The following is a 26,723-nucleotide window of genomic DNA, read 5'->3' as shown; positions in this document are numbered from 1 at the left end:
TTTGATCACCCACCATACAGCCCGGACTTGGCTCCATCCGATTTTCACCTCTTTGCTCACAAGAAACGCTGGCTAGGAGGACAACATTTTGGCACAGACATCGAGCTGCAGACCAGCGTAGAAACATGGCTGAAAACACAGGCGGCTTCGTTCTATGACGAGGATATTGGAAAGTTGGTAATACGCTACGACAAATGTCTAAATCGGAGTGGCGACTATGTAGAGAAATATCGTAACTATGTAAGTACTTCTTACAAATAAAACATTTTTTATTTTCACTCTGGTTTTAATTTCGTGACCGATCAGACTTTGAAAAAAAAATAACCCTCATATATTATAAATACATTAGGTAGTCTAAACTGTATTAAGCGTTTTGCACATGAGTTAGCTTATTCTGGCAAAAATTGAGGAAGACTAAGACTGGCATGTAAGCAGTCAAGACATCACCAATGACCTAAACATCCATCACCAAACAGTGTTAAACCATTTAGAAAAAGCTGGCTATAAAAAGACGCTCAATGTTTGGGTGCCGTGTGATCCGATTTAGAAAAATTTACGCAATCAAAATTCTATCTGCAAATCTCTACTGAAATGTAATGAAATCGGAGCCATTTCTAAAACAGTTGATCATGAATGGTGAAAAGTGGATGACTAAAACAACAATGTATGAAAAAGATCATGATTGAAGCTCCACAATCTGTGGCAAAACCCACACTGATGCCAAAGAAGGTTATGCTGTGTTTGATGTGGGATTGGAATGACATTGTGCATCATAAGCTGCTGCCAACAGACAGAACAATAGACTCAGACCTGTACTGTCAACAAGTAACGTGACTGCACCTAGCAATTCAAATGAAACAGTCTGAACTAGTCAACAGAAAGGAAGTCATACACCAAGTTGACAATGGCAAATTCCATCCATCTTTAACAACCAGTCAGAAATTGAGAGAACTTGACTGGGAGGTTTTAATGCATACACCATATGGCCAGGACCTGGTACCATCAGACTATCATTTATTTCAGTCTCTGCAGAACTTCCTGATTGGTGTTAAGTTAGTTTCAAAGGAGGCCTGTGAAAACCAAACGTCACAATTTTTGGACCAGAGACTACAGAAGTTTTAAAGCTAAGAGATTATGGTGTAGCCAGAATAATGGCAGAAGGCCATCGAAAAAATGGCACATGTGTGATCTCATAATGTTATTTTCCAATAACAAAATAACAATAAATGTATTCTTAATTTTGGCCTCCAAAGGCTTAGTATTATTTAGATAACCAGATATATATACTGTTCACACACACACACACACACACACACACACAACACCAAATGCATATGGCCTTGCTAGGTCTAATAACATAGTTTTTATCAGCAACATAGAGAAGGATTTCTTTTGAAATCTGAATAATTTTTGTTGATAGAATTTGTATCTTGGTATTAATTTAATTGCTGAATAACATATAAAATACACACACTGATGATCCTGTGTGGAGGTTGAGATAAGGTCATAAGCTCATCAAACAAGTTCAGTATGTAATTTTTGTGATGTATACTGGTCTATATATATGTAAAACTAAAATCTCAGAAAGAATTTAAAATAAGTGTAGGTAGTATAGAAATAATAGTAAGGTATCTGAGATTTAGCAAAATGAATGCTTAAGAGGTTACTGCTACAATTTTGCAACACAGTAAATGAAGATCAGTTGGTATCACACAATTTCTTCTATAACATGAAATAGACAGAGAAAGTTTGTTAAACTTTGTGGCTATCCTATTGGATAGCCACAAAGTCTTTTGTTCTTTTTTTTCAAGTATAACACTCATCTTGATACTGCTACTTCAACTGTATAAATGCTACCCCAGCCTCCGTACAGCACAGATTGCACAGTGTCATTTGTGAGTCCAAATAAGAAATTTTTTGCAGGGATGAATTCAACTCGAACAAAGAGATGATGTGCAAGACTGTATCAACATGTAATTAAAAAACTTCTAATCTGAGATCAAGAAGCTTCCTTAGTGATGAAAAAAGGCACTGCAATGGTAAGATACTGCAATTTAAAAATAGCATGTAAGCCACTTCTCTTTTTCTTTATAGCCTGTGGAACCACTGTAAGGTATTACTTCAGAGGATGAGTGAGGATGGTATATATGAATGTAAATAAAGTGTAGTCTTGAACAGTCTCAGGTCGACCATTCCTGAGATGTGTGATTAATTGAAACCCAACCACCAAAGAACACCAGTATCCATGATCTAGTATTCACATCTGTGTAAAAGTAACTGCCTTTACTAGGATTTGAACCTTAAAACTTTCATATCAGCTGATTTGCGATAACGAGTTTAACCACTAGACCAGCCCAATGGGTTAAATGTAAGCAACCTCAATTGAACTCATTTAATTCAAACCTATAATTATGAAATCATTGTTAATATTTGAACTCCTCTTATAGCTGCTGAGGTTAAAATATTAACATAGAATAAAAGGAATAGGGAATAGCATCAAACCAATCAAATGGCCAATTAATAACAAAAAAACACAGTAAAATTTGTTTTGCATTAAAATTATCACATAAAATTTTATTCTAAAAAATAGATCATAAAATTTATTAATATGGTTTTCTACACAGTCTATATTAATTTTAAAAGAGATGTTTAAAAATATATACATAAAACTACAACTTTCTGATTATTAGACTCAAATAACTAATGATATAAAAAATATTCAGAAATAAATATGACAGATAAAACTGTGTATGTACTCAGAAATGTCATTAAAATTAAAACTTACATAAAATAAATTATCATTTTAAAATTAAAACAATTGAAAAAATATGATCGTAATAATTAAGATCTATTTTATTAAATTTTTTACACCCTTGGATAATTTGAAATTAATTTTTGTGATCAAACATCAATGACTTAATACAATTATGTAACATAAATACAATATAATTTTAGTTAATATTAATAATCCTACTTATCTATACATAAACTTTTGTAATAAAAATAATAATAACAAAGAAAAAATACTTTTTATATACTGTTGATTAATCAACAAAAAATGAATGCAACATAAATATGCTGATCCTCATACAAGTTCAACTTTATTTAATTTTCTATGTATCAGCATCACATTACAGGTACTTTACTAATATTAATATCTGATACTTTCAAGGTTATCTTCTAACAACATATTATATCAAATTAATTACATTTTTAAGTTCTTTTAAATGGGTTTTGTACTTTTTAATTTGCTATTAAATATAAACAAAAAATATGTGTAATTACAAATTTAATTGTATAATATTTTTAATTTTAGAAAAATATAAATTAGGGCATACAAAATACAGTTAATAATCTACAAATAAAATAAAATTGTAAATAAATATTAAACTATAAGATAGGAGGATAGCAGGATTATAATCCTGCTACTAAGAGATTCCTATTTCTTCATAAATTGCTATTGTTTAACCATGAAAATTAAGTTTTTATTTCAGAAGAAAAGATTCTCAATTTAATATACACATATGTTTTTATGTCCATTCATAACTTGAAAAACTTTGATCAGGACAAAATGTTTTGGGGAATTTTACAATATGTTTATAGTTGCAAGAAAATTATTAAAAATTATAAATTAAGTCACTTTCAACTGGGCTCAAACTGTGATCATAATTAGTTTTTCATACTCAACAACATTTTCAAATTTCCAAGCACAAGCTTTAAGCTTTAACACTTACATAGTGAATAAATCACCTTGCATATTACATAAAAACTACTTCCAGAACTTTTCAGTTAATTATGAATGCAGATCCTTCAGTGGAGATATTGTAGTCCTGGTTTAAAGGCAAATCACAGATAAATTAAAGTGTAAGAAAATTTAATGCAAATTGAAATGTTGATGAAAATAAAAATTTACTGTACTTAAATTTAAAAAATTAATTTATTGTCTTACTAATTTAATATAAATTTATTAGGCTATTTCAAATAGTTAAAATAAATTATCAAAATTTATTTGCACAAGAATTCGCCATTTTTTACTTAACTTAAGATGCACTAAGTAATTTTTTCTATATTACAATTTAATTTTTTAAAAGAAATATGGATCTGTTAACATTCATCATGATAGTGAGTTGGTCAATACATAATTTGAGTAAGAATCTTCATATCAAGATGTAGCTCATACCAGAATAGACTATCATACCTCAGCAGCTCAGCCAGCCCTGCCAGTGCAAGCCCAAAATCGAATCACAAACAATACCAATATAACCAATCCAATCCAATGACTAGGCCGGAACCCTGCCACCCAGGATCCTACCACAAGGGTGCGAAGAAAACCAGCAACTACAGACCACTCCTCGTGGATCATCCAGTTAGTACGGAGATCCAGAAAGTAATGCATTCTCTTAAGTTCCTTAACAGCTCATGAACGTTTGACCTCATATCAGGGACAGATAGATATAGAGGACGTGGTCCACTGTATCATCAGTCCCACAATTTGAACATTGACTTGAATCCACCAAATGAAACCTGCCAAACTCACCCGAAAGGCATCATGCCTGGAGAGAAACGGTGTGATATACCGATTGGGGAAAACCCATCTAATTCCACCTAAATCAGACACTATAAAAAATATACCATGTGTGTAGCGACTTGTGGGGGGGATTCATCCCACCTGACCTACCAAGATGCAAGGCTCTGGTCTTCAATCTCCTGCTTTCGTTTCAACGTCAATATGTTATTTACCTTGTAAATGTAGCGTTCCTTACGCTCATTAGCCAAGATATCTATTGGTTTGACTTCGGCTATAACACAGGCTGCCTCCTGCGAAACTATTCTATAACCAGAATAAGCTGCTTCTATCCCATTAAATAGATATTTAATTAAGTAGCTTCCCTAAATAAGGGCCTGCAACTTGATGTCAACTCAGAAAAACTTTGGCTGGAATACAAGCACTGAGATTTAACTATTTAAATTGCAAGAGAATAAACAGTATTTTAAGATACAACGGACGATATTCCTTGGTAAATTCTGATCTCAATGCTTGCATTTTTACTCAAGTTAGTGGTACACCAGCAGTCTGCTAGTACAGTATATACATTTCATCAGATGATGAGCAATTAACAGTTCCAGGGTGGGGTAGCAAAAAATGAAGTTTCAATATCAACTCCAAACTACTTAACTTGGGCATGTTTATTATCAAGTATGAAAAAACAAACCAAACAACCTGAAATAAGATTATTTTCCACAATAACAGAATGATTTCATCAAATTTTGTTAATCACATAACTTAAATAGAAAATAAAATTTCTTCAATATTTATTTTTTTGGATATCTGAAAACTATTCGATAAAACTATTTGGTTATCTGAAAGAATATAATACAACTAAAAAAAAATATTTTATCAGAACAGTTTTACATTTGGTTATCATAATTCTTTGAAGAACCCAAATTATTCATTTTATCTGAATTAGTTCAGTAGTGATATACATGATTTCCTGATTTATAGTGTGAAAAAGAAGAAACTGTATCAATAACTGAGCAATCAATTATTTGCATATTTGCTGTAATTAAATTACTTACTTTTAATAATAAAAAAAAAAAACATTCATTTAAATAACAATAACTTCCAGATAAAAATAAAATTTAAACCTAAAACAGAGCTGGGGTCAGTTTATTGGGGTTTAGTCAGCTCTTCTTGACATGTCATCATATCTGTTAGTAATGACCAAGATTAATCCAGGGTATGATTTTAAAAATTAAAAGCAAAATGGTCACTTTCAAAAATCTCTCTGGTTGTAAGTTGTTTGTGAATAGATGTAATTTACTGTGCTTGCCTTTTAAAATACAATTACCTCAGGATAACCGTATAAATGTCAAAAAAGTCTTTATTTTAGCCTAAAAACTTAAAATTAAACTTAAAATCTAAAGTAGAAGAAACAGAACATTAAGTGGTCTGAATTGTAACAAAAATATTTTTAAATTCAAGGAAATTATTTGCATGTTTAATACCACAGAAATTTCTTTTTAAATATAAATATTAACATAATCACAATTTATCATAAAGTTACTAGACAAAACTTTAAACAAGATATAATTTTTAAAAAAATGAAAGTTACACATTAACAATTTTTAAAATTATACATACTCATATTTAATAAAATATTTGACTTGAAATTGCAGTAGTGGCACAAGACACTAAGGCTTTACTTTTTGAGAATTTTAATTTGGCTATGTGTCTTTGGCTTTCATATATGTGATTCTTCTTAAAGTTTGATGAACATCAAATTACTGCTTAATAATTACTGCATCATCACCTGCTTAATAAATATATTAACAAATAAAAATATTTTTTTTACTATAACCACAAAATTTTTAATTTATTATCAATTGTAGCTAAGTGTTATCAGAAATAAATGTATATACGAACAACCTAGTAAAACAACTATTACGGTTGAATATCATTAGATGGGGTGAATAGAGACAATGGAGCAAATGGGAACAAAACTTCACAAAAAAATTTGAATATAGCTGAGATGAGGCCATGCTGAAGAAACGTAACTATTCACATTGGTCCTACAGCAAGCAAGAAGGGAAATTACTGTTTGTCATGTCGGCGGTACTGTAAATTATAACATTTGTGGAAAAACTGTTTGGTTAGATACTGTAAAATTTGAACCTTCAAAAAACCTCTCAAACAAGTACTAAATAACAAAACACAAATATGCTTTTTGTAACATATGGTCCTATAAAATTTAATTTACCTTAATTGTCTTATTTTTATAATTTAGCTCCTCACAATTTTTACATTTTGAGACATCTCAAATTTATAATTTTTTTTGCATTTTTGCAAAAAAAACCCCACATTTTTTTTTTGAGTTTGGGTAATATTTGTCAGTATTAGGTTTTTTAATTGCCAAACTATCTTACAATACCAGATACATTGCTTTTTTCAGATTCTGTCCCAATTGGGATAAATAATAACATTTTGCAGAAATACAAATCTTTAACTGCTACAAAAATCACTCACTACATGATATAAGAAAGTTGCTGTTGATATCTTAAAAGGACTAAGTTACAGAAAAGCTGCTGAAAAATGTGTGATCAATCATAGTGTCCTTTAGACATTCTGAAAGAGAGTAACTTTATAAAAGAGATAAACTAAATTAAGATGAAGAAAACTCTTACTTTTAATCAACTTTAAATTTATGTGGACTGGGTTACTTGGTACATTCATTAAGTTACTGTTAATAAAAGAACTCCTTGACCAAAAGGAAAAAAAACTGTTACCAAATTCATTAACAGCATGACGGATTGTGGTTTAGTGCATCCACTTTTTTAACCTTACAAAAAAACTTTGTCTTAAAAAATGGGCCAAAATAAAAAAAGCAGCACGTACAGCATTATCTATTGAAATTGTAAATGAATATGTAGACGATCTGAAGGATGTTCCTCCAATTAACATTATCAACAAGATCAAACAAATCTTTCTGATGACCCAGAAAGATTCAAGTTAATATTTAGAATTGTAAATATCCTGAACAAATGATAAACTCTACCTATAAAACCTAGTTGATAAAACCTTATTTAAGTTTACTGCATCTAGATATAGAAAGATATTGTCACCCTATGTTATAAGGTGCAACATTTGTATAAAAGCAGGAAGGAAGATGCAGAACCAAATTTTACTGGTTCAACTGTTACTGTTTTGCAGATTGGGTGTAATCAATACCTATAACATTTTTAAGAAAGTTACAAGTAAAAATATAATTAGGATATTACATCATTGCACTTGTCTCTGGATATAATACAAGTTTATGATGGAAATATCAACTTTATATTCCATCCCAGTAACTCAACCCATTTAATAACTCAGCTTCTTGACATGACATTCTTCCATCCTATACAGATTTCATGACATGCTATCTTAATGACCAGAAGAAAGGACCAAGTAAGAATGAAGCAAGATTCCTAAAGGACAAATTCCCTAGCATATTAAAAAAGGTGCATGACACAAAGCAATGAAAAAATGTAGATTTGAAGAATTTCTCAAATCATGAAGGTAGTCTGACACACTCAAACTTAGAAGAAAGAGAAAAAAGTTGCAGATGTTCCAGGTAAAAGCATGGCTGTCAAAGATTTTCAAGTCACTGGCTAACCAGTTGGCCAGTGCTGAATTTATAGTCACTCAAAAAACTTTAGTATTATCCATTAACAATAAGATTTTTTCTGTAAAACTGAAAAGCAAGGCCATTGGGATAAATCATCAACAAAAGATGTGTACTCCAAGAAAGTGATGGGTTTTATTTTATAGTGCTACATCTGTAGAGGAATCAGATTCAACTTAAAAAAATCTTCTTAGTATTTTTCTTCAAGGAGATTTTTTTTATAAAAGTTTATGGTAAAAGAAAAAACTCGTCAACTTCTTATATTTTCCTGATGATGGGTGTATTGGCGAGTTTTACAGAAAATTAGCCATAAAGTTTACTGAAATAAATAAAAGAATTATATTTTGGCAATAAAAATATAATTCATAAGTTGATGCTTATTTCAGCAAGTTACACACTTAATTTAATAAAATTCCTATTGTCATAAAAGATTTCAAGATTTTATAATCTTTTTAAACTGTTAACTTTTCTTGTAAACTGGACTCATTAATTAATTGTATTTGTGATAAGTACCATAACCATAATGGTTGCAGGTAACTGAGCTAAGTCAAACGTTATTTGTGAAAATGATACAATTACCCTCAAGAACAAACATTTCATGGCTTATTAAGGAAAGTGAAGTTATTTCCAGTTGCTTTCTTCACTGAGTAAAATATACTTTAGCTTGCCAAGCCAATCAAAATTGAAATTATATTCAGCCCTAAAAATGACACCGTATTCTGTTCACTACTGGCACTGACAGTATTGCTAAAAACAGAAACTCTACTGGTGTCTTTTGAATTTTAGTTCCTTTACAAACATCACTATTATGAGAAAGCTTGTGACAGTAATACAAAGCAACAATTTAATGATCCGTTCTGTGGGAAACATGCATTACACAATCGCTCGCCACTCATTGTGAAATTAATTACAGTATTAACTGATAATATAGAACAATGGATTGAGGTTCAAAAAAAGTGAGACAAATAAATAAATGAAAACATGTTTGATCCCAGTTACTTCTAACAAATTGTATTCTACAATACAACATAACTTGTTCCAATGAATGAATTTACAAACACAAAATCCACAATCACAGCCTTATACCATATCTAATTCAGTTACTAAACATTCCAGCCTTGTTTTGCAACATCATTACAGTACATTTCAATAAAATAAAAAAATAACAATACATCTTATTATGTACAACAAAATATTGTTTTATTTCATTAAAATATAAAAATATTATACATACATATATAAATATTTCTTGTTTTTGGAAGATATTGTAATTTAAAAAATAACAACAGGCTTTTTATGCTTTAAAATTACTTTCTTTTTATAAAAGTAGGTTATATAAAACTTCTAAGTTCTAGTTACATAAATATGCTTTTTTCTTTATTTCTGTAAAAATACACTTATTCTCTTTAACTGTTTTAATACTAATACTAATTAGGTAATCAGTGCAAAAAATATAAAATAGTATTTTAATTAGTGTTATTACAAAAATTCTGAGCAATAATTTCCTTTAAAAAAAATCTACAAAAAATAACAATTAATCAGAATTAGGTGGTATAAACAATTAGAATTATGTATTATCAATACAAAAAAAAGGAAAATTGCAATAAATATATTACTGTGTAAATATTTTTCAAGTATTCATTCATATTAAATAAATTATCAATAACACAAAATTGTGCAAAATACACATTTTTTATAATTAAAAATGAAAAAAATTAATGTTATTACATAACTAAATACAATAACAGAAAAATGTAAATTAGATGAGATTATACTACTTTAAATAATAATAATATTATAAATAAATAATAATAAATTTCCTTACAATTTATTAACTTTTAGGTTTATGAATCTAATTTTAATATAAACACTAATAAAGAATCATTTTGTACTGAAAAAGACAAATAATTAATGAAAAAAAAATCTTAATTTAATAGAAATAGTTTTTCTAAAATTAGTAGAATGAATGTTCATTTTCCTTAATTAAAGATTGAAGAAGATATTTATTTAACAAATACTGTCTGCTAGAATTCATTACATTTGAAAAAATACTGTTAGATTTTTTTTTTGTCTTAAATTTCTTCAAGTGACTTCAGATTTACATTCCTTATACATGTGCTTTCCACAGCTTCAATGACAATATATTTCTTTATTATAGAAAAAAAGCACAAAAGATCTTCTTACATTCCTATTATGTAAGTGATTTCCAATAAAAAACGATTTTAAGTTGTTCAGTAGGTGGAAAGACAGCATACCACTTTGAAGCCCAGTAAGTTTGAATAGAAATGAAGAATTGGAGGAAGTATAATGTATTTGTGAGCAGAAACTTCTGCCATAACTCTTCTCTACTGAAGATAAAACTTTGTTGGAATCTTTCAGACACAACTGAAGAAAATATTGAAATGATTAGGGTGCCTGTCTTACAAAGTCCATGATATTAGAGTAAAACAAAACAAGTAACTATGGTTGCCTGGTATCTGAAATATCACCACTCATAAGTCACTGCATTAAGATCGATATTTCAATTTGTAGAAGATAATAGTTATGGAAGGATTGAATCCTTGAGACTATACGTTAGAAAAACCTTTTGTGTACTTTACCTTTTTGTTATCCTCAAGGGTAACAAAAATCGTTTTTTACTCTTAAAACTCTTTGGGCCAACACGAATACAGATGTGAGAGCAGCTGGCAATTCACACAGCCATGCAACAACCTGATTTGGAATGAAGTCTTCAGATGCCCTGTGGGCAGGATGGAAAGCAAAGTTTTTGCATCTGGGATATTCCTTAGGGTTTCCCCAAAAGCCAACACTCGAGAACTCTGCTGTCTGGATGGTAGAACTAGTCAGCAGATTGGCCTGTAGTGAAAAATGAAATATGAGAACCACTGCCAATTTGGTCTGCAGGATCAATGAGCAGCTTTCCACACAGCCACCAGTCCATGCCACACAAAACCAGATATCATCAAAGTAAACTACACCAGCATCAAAGCAGAGCACAAACCATAGGCAGCTGTGCACCCACAGGAAGGTCCAGATTTGCATTTACTTTAAGAACCATAGAGGAGGTAATAGAGCAGGTAATAGAGGAGCTTTGTAATGATTCACAGATTTCATGATCTTGATGTTAAGGACCCTACTTCCAGAGATCAGCCACCCACAATCCACTCTGAACCCAATAATCATTAAATTTCTTATAAAATTTAACGTAGGTTGTATTCACGAGAGATTATTACATTTTGAAATGAGAAATAAAAAAACAAAATTGTCACTATTGGGCTGATGAAGATGTTATAGTAATTCATGAAAGACCACTATGAAGTGAGGTGTTGTTATTTCACTTTTAACAAGTGTTACACACTGTTTACTTTGAAGATGTATTTTTGAGTGTCAGGTTTTTAGTTTTTTATTTAATTTTTAACGGTCCAGTTTTTGTAGAACAAATATCGTACCTGGGCAATAATAACAGAGTGTTTTTCGCCCTGAAAAAAAAAAGTTTAGTGTGGTATTTTATTTTATGGAATCATAGATACTTATTCTGTTGAAGTCCACAATGATGTTGCAGTCACAATTACAGCACAGCATTATGGTAAGTGCTTAGGCTTTAGTAGAACCATAGTTCCGTCATCATAAGTCTGATCATAATATATTGTATTTTCAGCACGATGGAGCCAGTAGAGACAATAACTATTAATGGCTGCATTCTGATCCTGGGCTGCATCACATTGATTTGAAGATTTTTAACAGCCTGCTAACTCTTTAGACTTAAATGAACCTTCTCAGCAGCTGCCAAAATAAATTTTTATTTATCAAAAAGTTCAGAAACACTGGCAGATTGAAACAGATAGTGAGGGATGAGTCAGCAGCTATCCTTAAAAATATATTGGACTGTCATAAACTACTTCAAACTAGGATGCAGCAATGTATGCAGATGATAGTGGATATCTCCAGGAAATGATGTTCAAAAAAAGTTTCAAGTATGTAATTTCTTTTAATAATAAATATCTACATGCAATCACAAATGTAAATTATTTTACACCTAAGTGTCATGTAATCAGTGAACAATCACCTCCAAAATGTAATGGATAATGTATGTAATAAGAGAACAAAATAAAGGAATAATACTTTATAATTTAAGTGCATAGAAGTATATAATTAAACATAAATCTGTTTGAGTCTACTTTATTATAATTACAATACGCAGTCTTCAAAAATCATTAAAAGATTAATCAGTGAATGAATTACCACAAACATTTCCTCAGCAGATTGTCTGAATAATCAGTAGCATGCATAATACTTTATAATTACAGAGATCAGATTTTGACTAGAAACACTTCAACATCAGTCAATATTAATATAAAAATTGATTAAAAATTTAATTAATTAGAACTTTTTAACCAAACATTCACAACCATGATATACATTAGGAAAATGACAATTTAGATTTTAGATAAGAAATAGAATAGCTTACAATATTTTTTTTTCAGGTCTGAACTTAGTTATGAAAAAAAATGTTGTGTACAATAAAAAATTGTTTATCTGTATTTCATGGGATGATGGCTTATTCAGATGAACAAAAATTTGTATAATCACTGCAAATGTGTGTACAAATGTGTGTACATTTGTACACACATTTCAAAGCATTTATCATCATCATCATCAAAGTGATATTTATCCAATAACAGCACATTTATACACAAACATTGTTTTTTTCCATTCTTTTTAACAGTAATTTTATTATACTTAATTACTGCACTATAAAAGCATAATTGCATTAATTTTCAAGAATATTTTATTCAAATATTCTTGTCATCTTTATCTTTATATGTTTATTGGCCTCCAGAGATGACTGGGATATTTCAAAAAAATTAAATATACTAAAACAAATTTATACAAATTTGAATATAAATATGTTTTACTGTATTTAAATACAGTAAACAATTGAAATTGGTATAACTGACCTCAAAATCAATTAAAACCTTTAATCCAATAGAAGTACCCCTCAAAAACAAATGGAGATATTACATAAATATAACATAACCTTTATTTATTTAATTTAAAATTAAACTTCCAAAAAGAAGTACATACAGACTATAACATAATTCAGTTAACCATAAGACATATTACTGGCTGTTCTGTTTTATTAAAAAAAAAAATAATTACTATAATAGTATGTAATTACACTTTTTTTTTGTTTTATAAAAATTTGTATTTTAAGGTGATATTAAACACTGATAAAGTTGCAAAATTAATGTATATATACACACACAAAGTAACTTAATATTAATAAAGTAAATACTAGCATTTCAACAGTAAACAAATCTTGCTGTACTGTACAGACTAAAATTAGGTTGTCAAGGAATATCATATACAATGTAAATATGATACGGTATTTTTAAACTCACCAATGTATTACAACTACATTGTTTAAGCTATTAACATTTTTCAAGATAATGCAAATTTTAAGTCTGTGTTTGTAGTTTCTAAATAAACACAGTACCAAATTTTTGGTGTACATGTGAATACTTTAATTTTTTAGAAACAGAATCCTCTCTTCACTTAACTCATTGGCTACGGTACGTTTTTAAATGCAAGTAATTTTTGTACGTTATAAATCCCCATTATCTGGCATTTGTGTTTCCACTGGTGCATTACATGACACCAGTACCTTGTTAAGTTTTCACCTCTTCTGACACAATTTATCAGTCATTGATAGAACTATTTGTATTATGAGTCATAAATATGTCTTATCTTTTTAGGGTTCAGCTGTACCAATCCTCTACAACTGGTATCGCACCTAAGTGACAGTGAATTTTACCATTTGTTTTTAGACAATACCTGTACCACACAGAAGGGAGAAATTGAGGGGAGATCAGAATTCATTACTGTAAACATTCGTAAGGATATAGACAGCTGATTCTACAGCCAATGTGTTAACCATATTTTGGCATTTAGAGAGTAATAATAATTTTAATAATTTATTTATTTTTTTAAGTTAAATCAGTTATTTAGCCTAATTTAAAAAATGAATTTTTCTTCCTATGTTATCTATACTGTGTACTGAACAATATAAGATACAGAAAGATTTTATCTTAAGAAATAACAGAGGTATTACTCTTGAAGAATGAGAGTAGAAATATTGTAAAGAAACAATAAGGGTAAACCTTTTAATATTTATATTCAAAAAAATAATATAGAATTAGATAATTGCATTAATATATTCTATAAATTACAGAAAAGAATTTAGACAAGTTTACAGAAACTATTAAAAATGTTCTTAAGTGATATTAACAAAATAAATCATAACATTTTTAAATTACCATAACATTCAAATACCTCAAAATTACAGTGATTAGAAGTAATAAAAAATATAATAAATTCAAAATGGACAGGAGATAAACAATTAGAGGTAAAAGTTAGTAGGCAACATATTATTATAAAAAAATATTTTTAATAATCTATAATCCTTTATGGGGCCAAAATTTGAATTCAAGAATCTCAGAAGAGTAACTTAGAGTTTGAAAATAAAATTATTACGATAAGCTATCTTATGTGGAAACTGGATATGAATAATAATAAATAAAGAAACCTAACAAACACACAATTCATATAGTAGTAACAAGAGTTGTAATAATAAAATAGTTGCATGTTTGAGATAAATTGGGAACATCCTGTGAAAAGAAAGTGATGTAATATTATCAGATATCTAGGAAGAAAAACTACACTCTTGCAGTTCAAAACTCAAGAATGACTTGAATAAAGAGATGGAATGAGTGGATTGATGAACTTAATAAGAGGAAATCTACTGAGGATTTGAGTAATAATATTAATAATAATAATAAAGGAAGAAGAAACAAATTAGGGAACTTGCAAAGATGAGGTCAGAAGTCTACTAGAGTTAAAGTGGCAGTGGCAATAAATAATTACGTAAGTAAAACTAGAAGGAATGACCCAGAGTTCATTCATAAATTAATATTGTATTGAAATCCAGTCCAATAATTTTAGTTAACTGAATTTTGCATAATTCTGTAAAGAAACTTAACAGTGTAACAAAATTTTTATAAATTTACCATTAATAAATATGACTTTTTTTGATAGAAAATTACATCACAACATACTTTTCTTAAAAAATAAAAGTTTAAAAACATTTTATCTGAAACTTTTTAGTTTAATATATATAGCCTAAATAAATCTATAATAAAATATTTTGCTTATTTTTGAAAACGTAAAATTATTGCAAAATTATCATTCTAGAAAATTATTGCAAGATACTGCATATACGAGGGCTATTCAGAAAGTAAGGAACGTTTCCACCTGATGCCATCAGGCGCATGCCAATCGTGTATATATTGGTGTGCTCATGCTCGGCACCTCAGTCAGCGTCCAGCCGTGACAACGGGAACATCTCTGCACTGCCTGTTTTTTTATATACAAATTTGAAATGTGTGCTGCAATCGAAAATCCTGCCAGTTGTGAGGTGCGACTGTGATTAGTTTTTGTTGGCAAAAAACTTAAAACCAATAGAAATTCATCGGGAACTGTGTGAAGTGTACGGGAACAACGTAATGAGTGAAATTTCTGTCAGGAAGTGGTGCATTCAGTTTAAAAATGTCCGAACAAACGTTCATGATAAAGAGAAGAGTGGACGTCCGAGCATTGTGACTGACGATCTGGTCTCCAAAGTTGACGAAAAGATTCGTGAAAACTGCTGTTTCACAATAACTGAGCTTTCTCTATGTTTCCCACAAGTTTTACAGACTTTATTGTTTGAAATTGTTTCACAGAAGCTAGGCTACCACAAATTTTGTGCAAGATGGGTGCATCACTGAGTGGTTGAGATCACAGGCGGCAGAATTCTATGACACAGGAATTTCAAAGCTTGTCCACTGCTATGATAAGTGCCTGAATTTGTATGGTGATTATTTTGAAAAGTAGTATTTTACTCTTTCACATGTATATAATAAAAAGTTTTTCTTGTAATTGGTTTTTAAAATTCCAAAACGTTCCTTACTTTCTGAATAGCCTTTGTATGTATGTATATATATATAAAATATGCTATTTATTTATTCATAAAATTACTTCAAAGGGATTTTACATATGATGTACTATACTACTGATTTCTATTTAATAACATTTTAATACAGACAGTAAGTTAAATTGAAAGTTTAATAAAAAAGTTTTATTCTACTCACAACACAGAAAAAACTAAAATATTTATATATTAATAAATGAATAAGTAAAATATCTGAAAAATAGCATGACAAAACATGATAATAATTAAAATAATATAATAATAATAGTAATATTATCAAACAACTTACTTTAAATTAAAAAAATTTGTTTTAATACAGAACTTTTAGAATTAATTTTATCAGTACCTTCTTCAGTAAAAGTTTTCTTAGCACTCTTCACCTAAATTTAAGTGTGCAATTAAACATTCAATCTATGTTGTCTGCTTATTTAAAATGTTATTTAACATAATAAAAATAATATATTGGAACTAAGTTTCCACTAAAGAAGGTGCTGATACTTGACTCTAAAAGGATTTCAGAAGAATTCATTAATTTTAAAGTGATTTTTTTTACGATTTAATAATTTTAAATACACTACTTTTATTATCTAGCAATAGGCCAAACAAATCAAATTATTTTTTTATGAATGAGATTTTTTCCCTCAGCAAGTTATTATAAAGAAAATTTTATTTGAAAAATAAGAACAGTTTACAAATACAGCTGCTAGAGCACTTAGGTATCTTTTCTCACATGTGTGCTGAACTCTTTTCTTGCTGTAGCTTGCTGCAGATATTTTATTCATTTAATATAATTAAAGGACTTCTGGTTTTGAAACATGGTCTTGTAATCCACTTTTTGAATGTATAAAATATGAAATTAGCAAAGATTCATTCACTGGTGAAGTTTGTAGTGAAACTGGTGTGATGTAGTGGTGAGAAAATTGGTTTAGGGAGTTTAATGAAGACGAAAAACATCCTAGCATGGTGAAGCATGGATTAGGTAGACATGTTAATAATAATTTGGTTCAGTTCATAAACAAAGAAAATAGTGAGAATAGATGGTTTAAAATTTTACTATCTTTTTGTGACCTTTCATAAAATTTAAGAATTTTCTGCGTGAAATTATGACAGACAGATGATGACAATGTCAAAAAAGATGTGAAACATTGGCTGAATAGTGTTGTAGTTTTTAATTAAAAGATAAGTCAAATATTTTATACGGTAATGTAAGAATTTATGTATTTGGAAAATCCCATCAGCACACCTCTTGTGTTTTCCGATTAGTGATTGATATATGGAAATGTAACCACACAAAGTTAATACAATCATAATTTACTATTCTGGAGTAAAACAAATAATTTAAAGGAAAATTTGACAATAAACTTCATAAAATGTACAGTGGGAGATTCATTCAAGATTAAAGAGTTTAATAAAAACTCTAATCAGGTTTTTCATTAATGTTAAGGTAATAGCTCAAAAATTCCCTACATGCCTTCCATGGAGGTGAAAAACCTTCATTTTAATATGTCCTATTACTACCATTTTAACAAATACAGATTTTAGAATTCTAATTAAAAATAGTACATTTTTAATAAATAAATAAATTCAGTTTTTTTCAATGAAATATTTTCATAAATTTATTAAAACAATATATCTTTAATATTTTTGGTCCCATGACTGTGTTAGAAGAAAGTGCATGTAAGTAATCAAGTAAACTAGTAAATGGCAAGCAGCCCATGCCTGTCTATTTACATTTAAACTATTCAAATACAAAAATGCCAAACTACATTTGACCAGGAAGTGTTGGAATTCAATGAGTACTTTAGGTTTTGTTGTAATCTGGTAGAATTTATAAAAGCTATAATAGAGGAAGGAAAATTTATTTCTCTTCGTCTAGGCATTTGAGGTTTCTAAGTAGCATTTCTGCTTTAGTTTGTGAGTCAACAAAAAAAGAAAAAAAAACAAGAGGGATTATGATGATGTAATTTTTACAAACTTGAAAGAAATTCTCTTTCATATGGTGTTAAAACGTCAGCTGGTTACAAGTCCACAAGTATGTTAAGCAGCGTGGTACTGGTACAATATATTATTATATTAAATAAAACAACTTAATTATCTGAATACTCTGCAATTACTCTAACTGCAATAATTAATGGATTAATTATATTTTTATATGCTTTCTATTACCTTAAGATACAATGCATTAGATATATATATTATAAAAGGATGTTAGTTGTTTAGTAACAAGGCCAGATTTTTCAAGAAATGTAGAAGGACTGTTTTGGTGTACCTACCCAGTAAGCATGCATTTCCTAGAAATTATAAACACTTTTTTTAATTTGGAATTAAAATGATGGCATTACAGAAAATTTTATGCCGATTATAAAGTTTTGTTAAAAGCTGTAATTTTTTCACTTCACTGGGGTACATACAGTTAAAGAAGTATACACTCAGTATATTGTTTGAAGGTTTATAAACTACCTATTTAGTGAAAATTCCTAAAAGTTTAATAATGTTTCTTTCTTAAGCGTAGTTTTTTTTATGAATTATTGTTAATTCATAATAAAATATACTCCAGGTAATTTACAGGTATTAATAAATAAAAAAGTAACTGATTTTAAGCCAAATTTCTTTATATCATATTTTATGACTACGTAGTACATTCAATCTAAATATGTTTTTTCGAGGAAGTATGGTAGTATATTCTTTGAGTTTATTATTAAAAACTTCACATTTCTACTGCCAGGGTTCAAGAGATCTAACAATTAAAAAAATGTGTTTGTTGACTTTATTACCCACAAAAAAAAATCCGGTTTAAACTATGAAATTGCAACAAACTATTGATTATATGAAAACACTTGTTTAAATAAAAAATATTGCAATGAATGAAATTAACAATAACAGATATTACATAATAAAACAACAACAAACAGAATGCAATGACAGAGAAAATGACAGTATTAAAAAGAAGACGGTATAAACAAAAGATTTACATGTTTTATTTTCTGTTAATACATGTAACCTAGTTAAGAATCTGTTTAGTTTAATCACTCTATGTTTACCACATATATCATGGGTCTAGGTAGAGATAGTAAACTACACCAATGGATAGATAGTTCTTTCTCACTTTCCATCCCTTTTCCTTAATCCTTTGTTCCTTCATCCCTATTATTGGTTCTGTGGAAGCAGATCTGAGCCTGCTAGGTTTTCCATGTTGAGGATGTTAGGTCCTGAAGAGCCAGTGAATGAATTCTTACCTGGGGAGTTGCCAATGGATCTACTTAAGAATAAAACTCTGTTTCCTATCTGATAGCTCCACAAAAAGCCTTTTAAGAGAAAAAAAAACTTATGCACTTAAGATTGTCATTGGTAGAATGGGCTTCTTTATTGTTTCTCTGTTAGTTGTATTTAACATGACAGTAGGAAGTGTGTAAGTGTTATATTAATAAATAGGTTACTTGATAAAAGATTTTTAAAGAATTAAAAACCAATATAAGAAAGGGTCTTTTAAAATTAATATACTTCCTTAAATTGAGTGTAATTAAGAAAGTTAAGATCACTTCCTTAAAGATACAGGTTAAGACACTTGTAGGATTGGTATAGAGAGCAGATATACAAACTAATATCCAAATTTACCTACACCATAAAAAATATGTTTTTACCAAGACAAATAGTAAAATCTTTTTCTAGGATGCTACAGGGAATTCTTTATCTTCATTTTCCGACAGAATAAGAACAGTTATTATAACGAACTGCATGATAATTTAAAAATATAAACTGACACTATCAATCTTTCCCAAGACAAGATTCACTCAACTTCTCTTTGTTTTTCCAGGAGAGTGCTTATGCTCATACTGCTGCTCTGAGTACAGAAATACAGTAAAATCTCAAGATAAATATGCTCAAGAATCTTTAGAGACTCACTATCAATCAGAAGGTCAATAATACAATGCAAAGTTGACAAAACTAGAAGAAAAGTTCCAAGAGCTAGACCACAGTATCAGGCTGCACCAAATAATTTTATTAAATGTTCTAACCAAACCTAATACATAAAATACAGTTTGTAACTAATTTAACATTTGCCATAAATTAACTAATATGAAATAAAATATTTGTTTTGACATATCTAATTAATAAAATTATTTTATAATTATGATTAATAGATTTATACTAACAACATTGTCTATGACAAAACACTTGTAATATATTTACTTATACAGGAGAAAAACATTTGTATTATGTTTTGGTTATGAAGAATTTGATAGTGATTAAAATGACATATTTGTATTTACTGTTTATTTCTATTAAAAAAATTATATTAAAATAAAACATGCATATAAATAAATAAATATATATATAACACATACAATGTGCATGTGTGTGTAGTTAGTTATGTTAATATTTTTTCCATCCTATCTTTAATGCAGATGATGTGTATTTTACCTACTCATTTTGTTGTAAGCAAGCATAATTTATTTTTTTTTTAACTGCACAACTTTATTTATAATTATTTATTTTCAGTCTTACTGCAATACAATTATTATAAATATAGATAAATAAAATACAATACTATAAAAAATATGTAGTAATAATAATAATTAAAAAAGAAAGAACTTTACACATAATCAAACATATAAAACCTATTTTAAAAGTATACATCAATCTTTAGAATTCATAAATATCAACTTTGACTATATTCTGTTTATAAGATTACAAAGATTTTTTAAATTACTATTAAGTTTAAATGAAAATTAGATGTTTTTTTTAAACTAACAAAAAATAGTAAATGTATATATGTTTCAATACACACATATATAAAATTCACTATTACTTTTTTACATAACATCAAATTGTTATTTATAGATAGAAATACTGCTGATTTACATCTTGCAAGCTACTCTACTATTCTATTCTTTTAGTGTTAATTTACTGTAATATATAAACAAATAAAAATACTTCTAATTTTAATAAAAACTAATAATCAAATAAAATTTATTGGTAACTATAACCAATATAAATTTAATGTAATTTTTCTAAACTATAATCTCGTATTAATTAAAATACACATAGAATCAAAAATGACAGTATATGTTAAGTTAAAATATAAAAATATGTTAAAAAAAAGAATAAAAAATTTGCTTATATTAGAAATAAACATATACAAATCTACTTTTCTAGAAATTAAGTTATCAGTGTAAGGGATTGGATTATTCTCTAACAATAAATTGTCTTAACTTTTGGTTTATCTATTTTTTAACATATGGACTTTATATAGGGAAACCTCAATCTCACCGTGAAAATCCACACCTTTTCTAAGGAATAAACCTGGAAAAGATTAATAGTTAATGATGTTACTGGCTAAGCCAATGAGGTAATCATAATTTTTTATATTAAATATTCAGAAAAATAAATAATATAAATTATGTTAACAAAATTGAATTATGTCTTATAAACACTACAGCTCTCAGTTTTAATCATTAACAAATCTAAAATTTAAGCAAGATATTTATTATTTATTAAATTTAAACAAAGATGCTAAAACTAAAATATTACCTTAATGCATAAAAGTATTATTTTTCAAGAGACCTATTTTTGTTGAATAAATAAATAGATTAATTTAATAAAAATAATTGTACCTGAGAATGATCTGAACAATAAAGTATAGAACTATAGAAAAGTAATTTTAAATCACTTGTTTTGATAAAGGTGCAATAAAATGTTTTTATATGATGAAAAAAATATATAATAAAGATTACTTTAGAAAGGTACAAACAGTAAAATTAAAGTAATTCAGTAAATGTTTTAGATTGATATATATCTGCCTACTTTTAATGCACAGTAGATAATATATTTGTAACCATACTAAAAGGTACCATAGATACCATACATAAAAAACAAACAATCCAAAAACCACTAACATATAAAATGATACATACAAAAACTTTACACTCATCTCCATGTACTTACAATAAATTTATTACATAAAGATTAGATTACATAATTGCTTCTATTTAAATCCAAAGACAACAACATTAAATGTAACAAACAACTTTTTTTTAAGTTTCAACAAAATTTGTTTAAGCAAAATGGTATCGTTATAATTATAAATAATAAAAGTGATAACAGTAATAAAATTATCTATAGGAACTAATATGGTAACTAAAAAAACAGATAAATACAGCCACATATCAAACTATAATAAAGACAATTAAACAGGTATTTTCAATTGAGCAATTTTTTTTTAACAAAAATTTTTCTCAATTTAAAATAAGCTATCTATTGCTAGATAAATATATTTACATTAAATATATAAATACTATAATAAAACCATCATAAGTAAAATTATATATATATATATAAAACTTCTTTATCTAAATGTACAATTAATTATATGTAATAGTAATTGTATGTATATTAATTCTTTATCTAAATGTATTTTCTTTTATACTACTTTTTTGTAAGTATTCAGTGGGTTAATAAACCACAGGCTTTTAATATCTTTTTTTTAAGGGAACAAAAAGTTCCTAAGAAGGAAAACCATCCTGTTTTTTTAAATAAGTTCTTATAACAAGAATAAAAGTTAAATAAGTTCAAATTTTTATTTGTAGAAAATTAAAGAATGGCTTTTTTGAAGATAGACAAATTCATATTAGTTAGTAAAATATAGTATACTATATTTTTAAGAACTTTATCTGTCTGAATAGAGTTCATTCTAAGTTAAGTCTTCAGAAATTGCCAACCGAGTTTTTTAAAAGCTTTGTTGTTATAATGCGATCAAAGGATGTTTGTGATTTAAAATATATTTGTTAATTTCGAATTTTTACTTTGTGTGTGTACATTTTGAGTTGGAATAGTCTATTTTAAAAACCATTGAAAAAAATATGTAAAACAACAATATACTTACTTATAAACAACTAATGATACTAAAGTACAATTAAACTACTGGTGCAGCAAAGTAACCTCCCAAATTTTCAGTGTTAAGTGAAAATGCAATGGTAAATGCTATTTTTTTAAAAGAATAGTTACAGAGTAACTACAGAATTTTTCACATGGTTTTAAGAATTACAGTGTCAAAATAGCAGCCATTTTATTCAATACAAAATTGTAATTGAGTTCTGAAGGTATGAATCATTCAAACAGTCGTTGTGGCAATATTTTTGTAATTTCTTGGTATATAGCAACTTTCAGGTCATCAATAGTTCTTAGTTGGTGTTTGAAGACTTCAGAGCTTTCAGGTAACTCCAGAGAAACAGTTACATGGAGATTATTATTATTGATTATTGTTATTGATAAGCAGGCCATCTGACATCTCTGCTTATTGAGATTAAGCGCTTTAGAAACATTCCTCTAAAACACCCACTGATCTTCTCTCAGTACAAGCCACGGCTCAATCCTGTTGAAATCACACATTCAGATTTTCAAGTTCTTTGACTTTCAGTGCCAGAAAGTTATAGTGCATAACAATATATCAACCGATAGTTACCTCAAAAAACTAAAAGTTCCCAAATTCCAAATGATCCAATAGCACACCAAACAATATATTGACGGTGAGGAACCTTTCATGAATCTGTTGAGGATTTTCTTCTGTCTAGTATCAAAAATTCTGCTTGTTAACACTTACAGACAAATGGAAATGAGCTTTGTCACTTGTTATAAAAAGGGCATTTTCCAGAAAATTTTGAAGAATACACTCAAATTGATTATACACTTACATTGTAATTTTCCCAGTTACATTCATCACTTTGTATGGCTGATGAAAGTTCATCTAAACAAAATTCTGTGAGTATAATTCTTCTCACAGTTTGATCTGACAAATGCAAAGCAGAAGTATATTTATTACGGCCAAATGTCTGAAAGATCTCAATACTCATTCTCTTGGATCTTTGACATATTCTGGTGTCTGAGCACTTCTGGATCTTTTAGGTGGTTTTCTTTTAAAGGCTGAACCTATGGTTCTGAAATTATTATAATATGACTTCCACTACAATGACACTTGTTACATCTGGTTATAATACTTGAGGAATTTAAAATATATAAAATTCAATATTAAAAACAATAATCCAAACAAACACAACTTAAACAAACCCACCTTCAAATATATCATAAACAACAAACATCCTTCAAAATCTAATTTAAATCAGGACCACGATAATCATGGCTTTCAGTAGTCTTGAAACTTGCAAAAGCTGGCTTGGATAGTACATTTTTGTAACTCCTTTTTAAAATAAAGTCCACTGTAACTGATTAAAAAAACTTAAAGCAATTTTTTAAATGCTGTAAAACCAATAATATCAAAATTAAAGACATTATTTTATGTTTATTAAACATTACTTAATGTTTATTTTGCAGATTTAAAAAATTTTAAATGGGGTTTTCAGTGAAAAGATTGAATTTTATGTGTTAACTGTAAAAAAAAAAAAAAAAACCTCATCAATATGGAAATCCTACAAACTTGCCTAGAGTAATTGAATTCCACTCTATACCAGTCTGTTATAGTAAGAATGCACTACTTTACATCTGTATTTTATTAAAACAATAAAAATTCTACTTGAATAACATATATTTTTAATCATTACACTAGTTAGGACTTATTTTTTCAATGTTAATATTACTGAAATTATTTACTAAAAATAATTTTTTTTCTTAGGTTAAGTTATGATTTTGTAAAATGAATGTACTTTTTTTAATTACTTCAAAATATTAACAAGTAACTATGTGTGTAGTTCAAAATATCATAACAAATGTGCATATAAATTTGAAATTTGTGCAGTGTGATTAAAATTATAACTGTTTGCAAACTTTAACATCTTAAACTTTTAGTGTTATTTAATTAGAAGAAAAAATCAATTAGATAAAAAACTTATTGTTATTGTTTATGCCTACAGGCAAATTGTTCTCATTTTTATATTAATCTGTTTTATTTTTTCATGGTGTACCAAAATATTTATCAAATAAGGATGAATTTTAATATTTATTTACAATTTAACATTATTAAATTTAATCCCATGTCCTTAATAAATTTTACTTTTTCCCTGGACTTACAACTTTTTTCTTGCTCTGAAATATATACTATGTATTTTGGATTTGAATGTGTTTTGTAGTATTATGCATATTATGATTAAGCATAGTTTTATATATATATATTTTTTTCTATTACACAAGTATATTAATTTTAATACTCAAACATCTTTACAACCATAATTTATATAACTTCTCTATTGAACTAATTTAAATAATAAAACTCACCAACCTCTTAATTATCTAAATCATTAGAATTCTGGATACAAGTGAATTGGACAGAATTTACTTTTACCATATCTGGTCACAAAAATTCATAACCTTTTCGGGAATTATCAGCACAAAAAATAGGTACCAGAGCTATCATCTGCTGTTAACAAAACATAGAAAACATAAGATGTACTGGGCCAATTGGTAAGGGATAGACAGCAAGCCCCTTTTCCCAATTGAATGTTAAAATATCCAGTACGATATATAATGGATTTTTTTATAAAATATGCCCAAATGAAAATAACCATTGTACTAAGTATGTTAAATGCAAATAAAAACTCACTTGTTAAGATAAATTATCATTTAAAAACCTAACAGATGGCATTATTCAGGAATACATTAAAAACTATGTTACACAGATAACATTTGAAATAACTTAATTTCATTATACTTTGTATAAAAATAATAATCTAACTGAATTATGTCAATATTTATATTAATAAAGGATTACATAAGAAAAATATGATAAATTAAATTTAGCTATTTAAAATATGGCTTAAAAAAATATTATACAATAAATAAAACCTATATTACTTAAATACATTAATAAATTGAGATTTTATCAATCCTTGTACAAAAGAAAATAAAAAAAAACATGCTAATAATTATATAAATATTTATTCAACGAAATGTTTTCACAATAATGCCATTTTTGTGAGTACTTCTACAAAAATTGTTTGTTTCTAGTAAAATAAAGTTCATTATTATCAGTGTACACTGTTATACGATTGAAATTTAATGATATACAAACAAATAAATTAAATTAGGAGGTATAAAATTTCATCAGTATTATTTCTGATTGTGCTGAAATCAAGCCATACACCTTCTGATTTTTAATAGAAGAATTTGATTGCTGTAATTTCTGATGATTTAATTAGGCCTTAATAAATAACACAGCAATATTAATATATTAATACAATGAGGCTTCAGGTTAGATTATATCTGAGGCCTATAATAGTAATGTAAAGCAATAAATTATCTTACAAAATATATTTATGTTAAAATACATGTCATGGATTTCAAATTTTAAGTCTAATGAAAATTTTAAATCCATGACGCACACACACACACAAACAAATGCACTAAGTATATAAAGAATTTGGATATGATAAGATTATTAAAAGTATTTTTATTCTAAATAAAACTTTTAACTAGTAACTAAACAACAGCCTTGCATATAGTCAATGTAAAATTTTAATTGCCTTTTACATGTGTTTCAGTTTTTTATTCTTTAAATGTTTGCCTTTTTTCTTGGTTCTGTAGTG

The 26,723-nt window shown here is 27.9% G+C and overlaps 1 protein-coding gene across 1 annotated transcript in view; it reads right to left on the bottom strand.

Annotated features, from left to right (window-relative positions):
• Positions 1–21,299: 21,299 nt before the first annotated feature.
• The window catches only part of Uck (Uridine-cytidine kinase), a 109,007-nt gene continuing 103,583 nt past the window's right edge, over positions 21,300–26,723 (bottom strand). The window contains exon 8 of the mRNA XM_075371607.1: positions 21,300–21,495. The gene's annotated coding sequence lies outside the window, so the exon portion shown is untranslated. The remainder of the gene's footprint in view (positions 21,496–26,723) is intronic.

Source organism: Lycorma delicatula, chromosome 7, assembly GCF_047948215.1.
Source record: "Lycorma delicatula isolate Av1 chromosome 7, ASM4794821v1, whole genome shotgun sequence".
In the NCBI taxonomy this organism is placed as follows: Eukaryota; Metazoa; Arthropoda; class Insecta; order Hemiptera; family Fulgoridae; genus Lycorma; species Lycorma delicatula.
The sequence above is the reverse complement of the archived record's forward strand: the minus strand, read 5'-3'. Positions and strand labels throughout refer to the sequence as shown.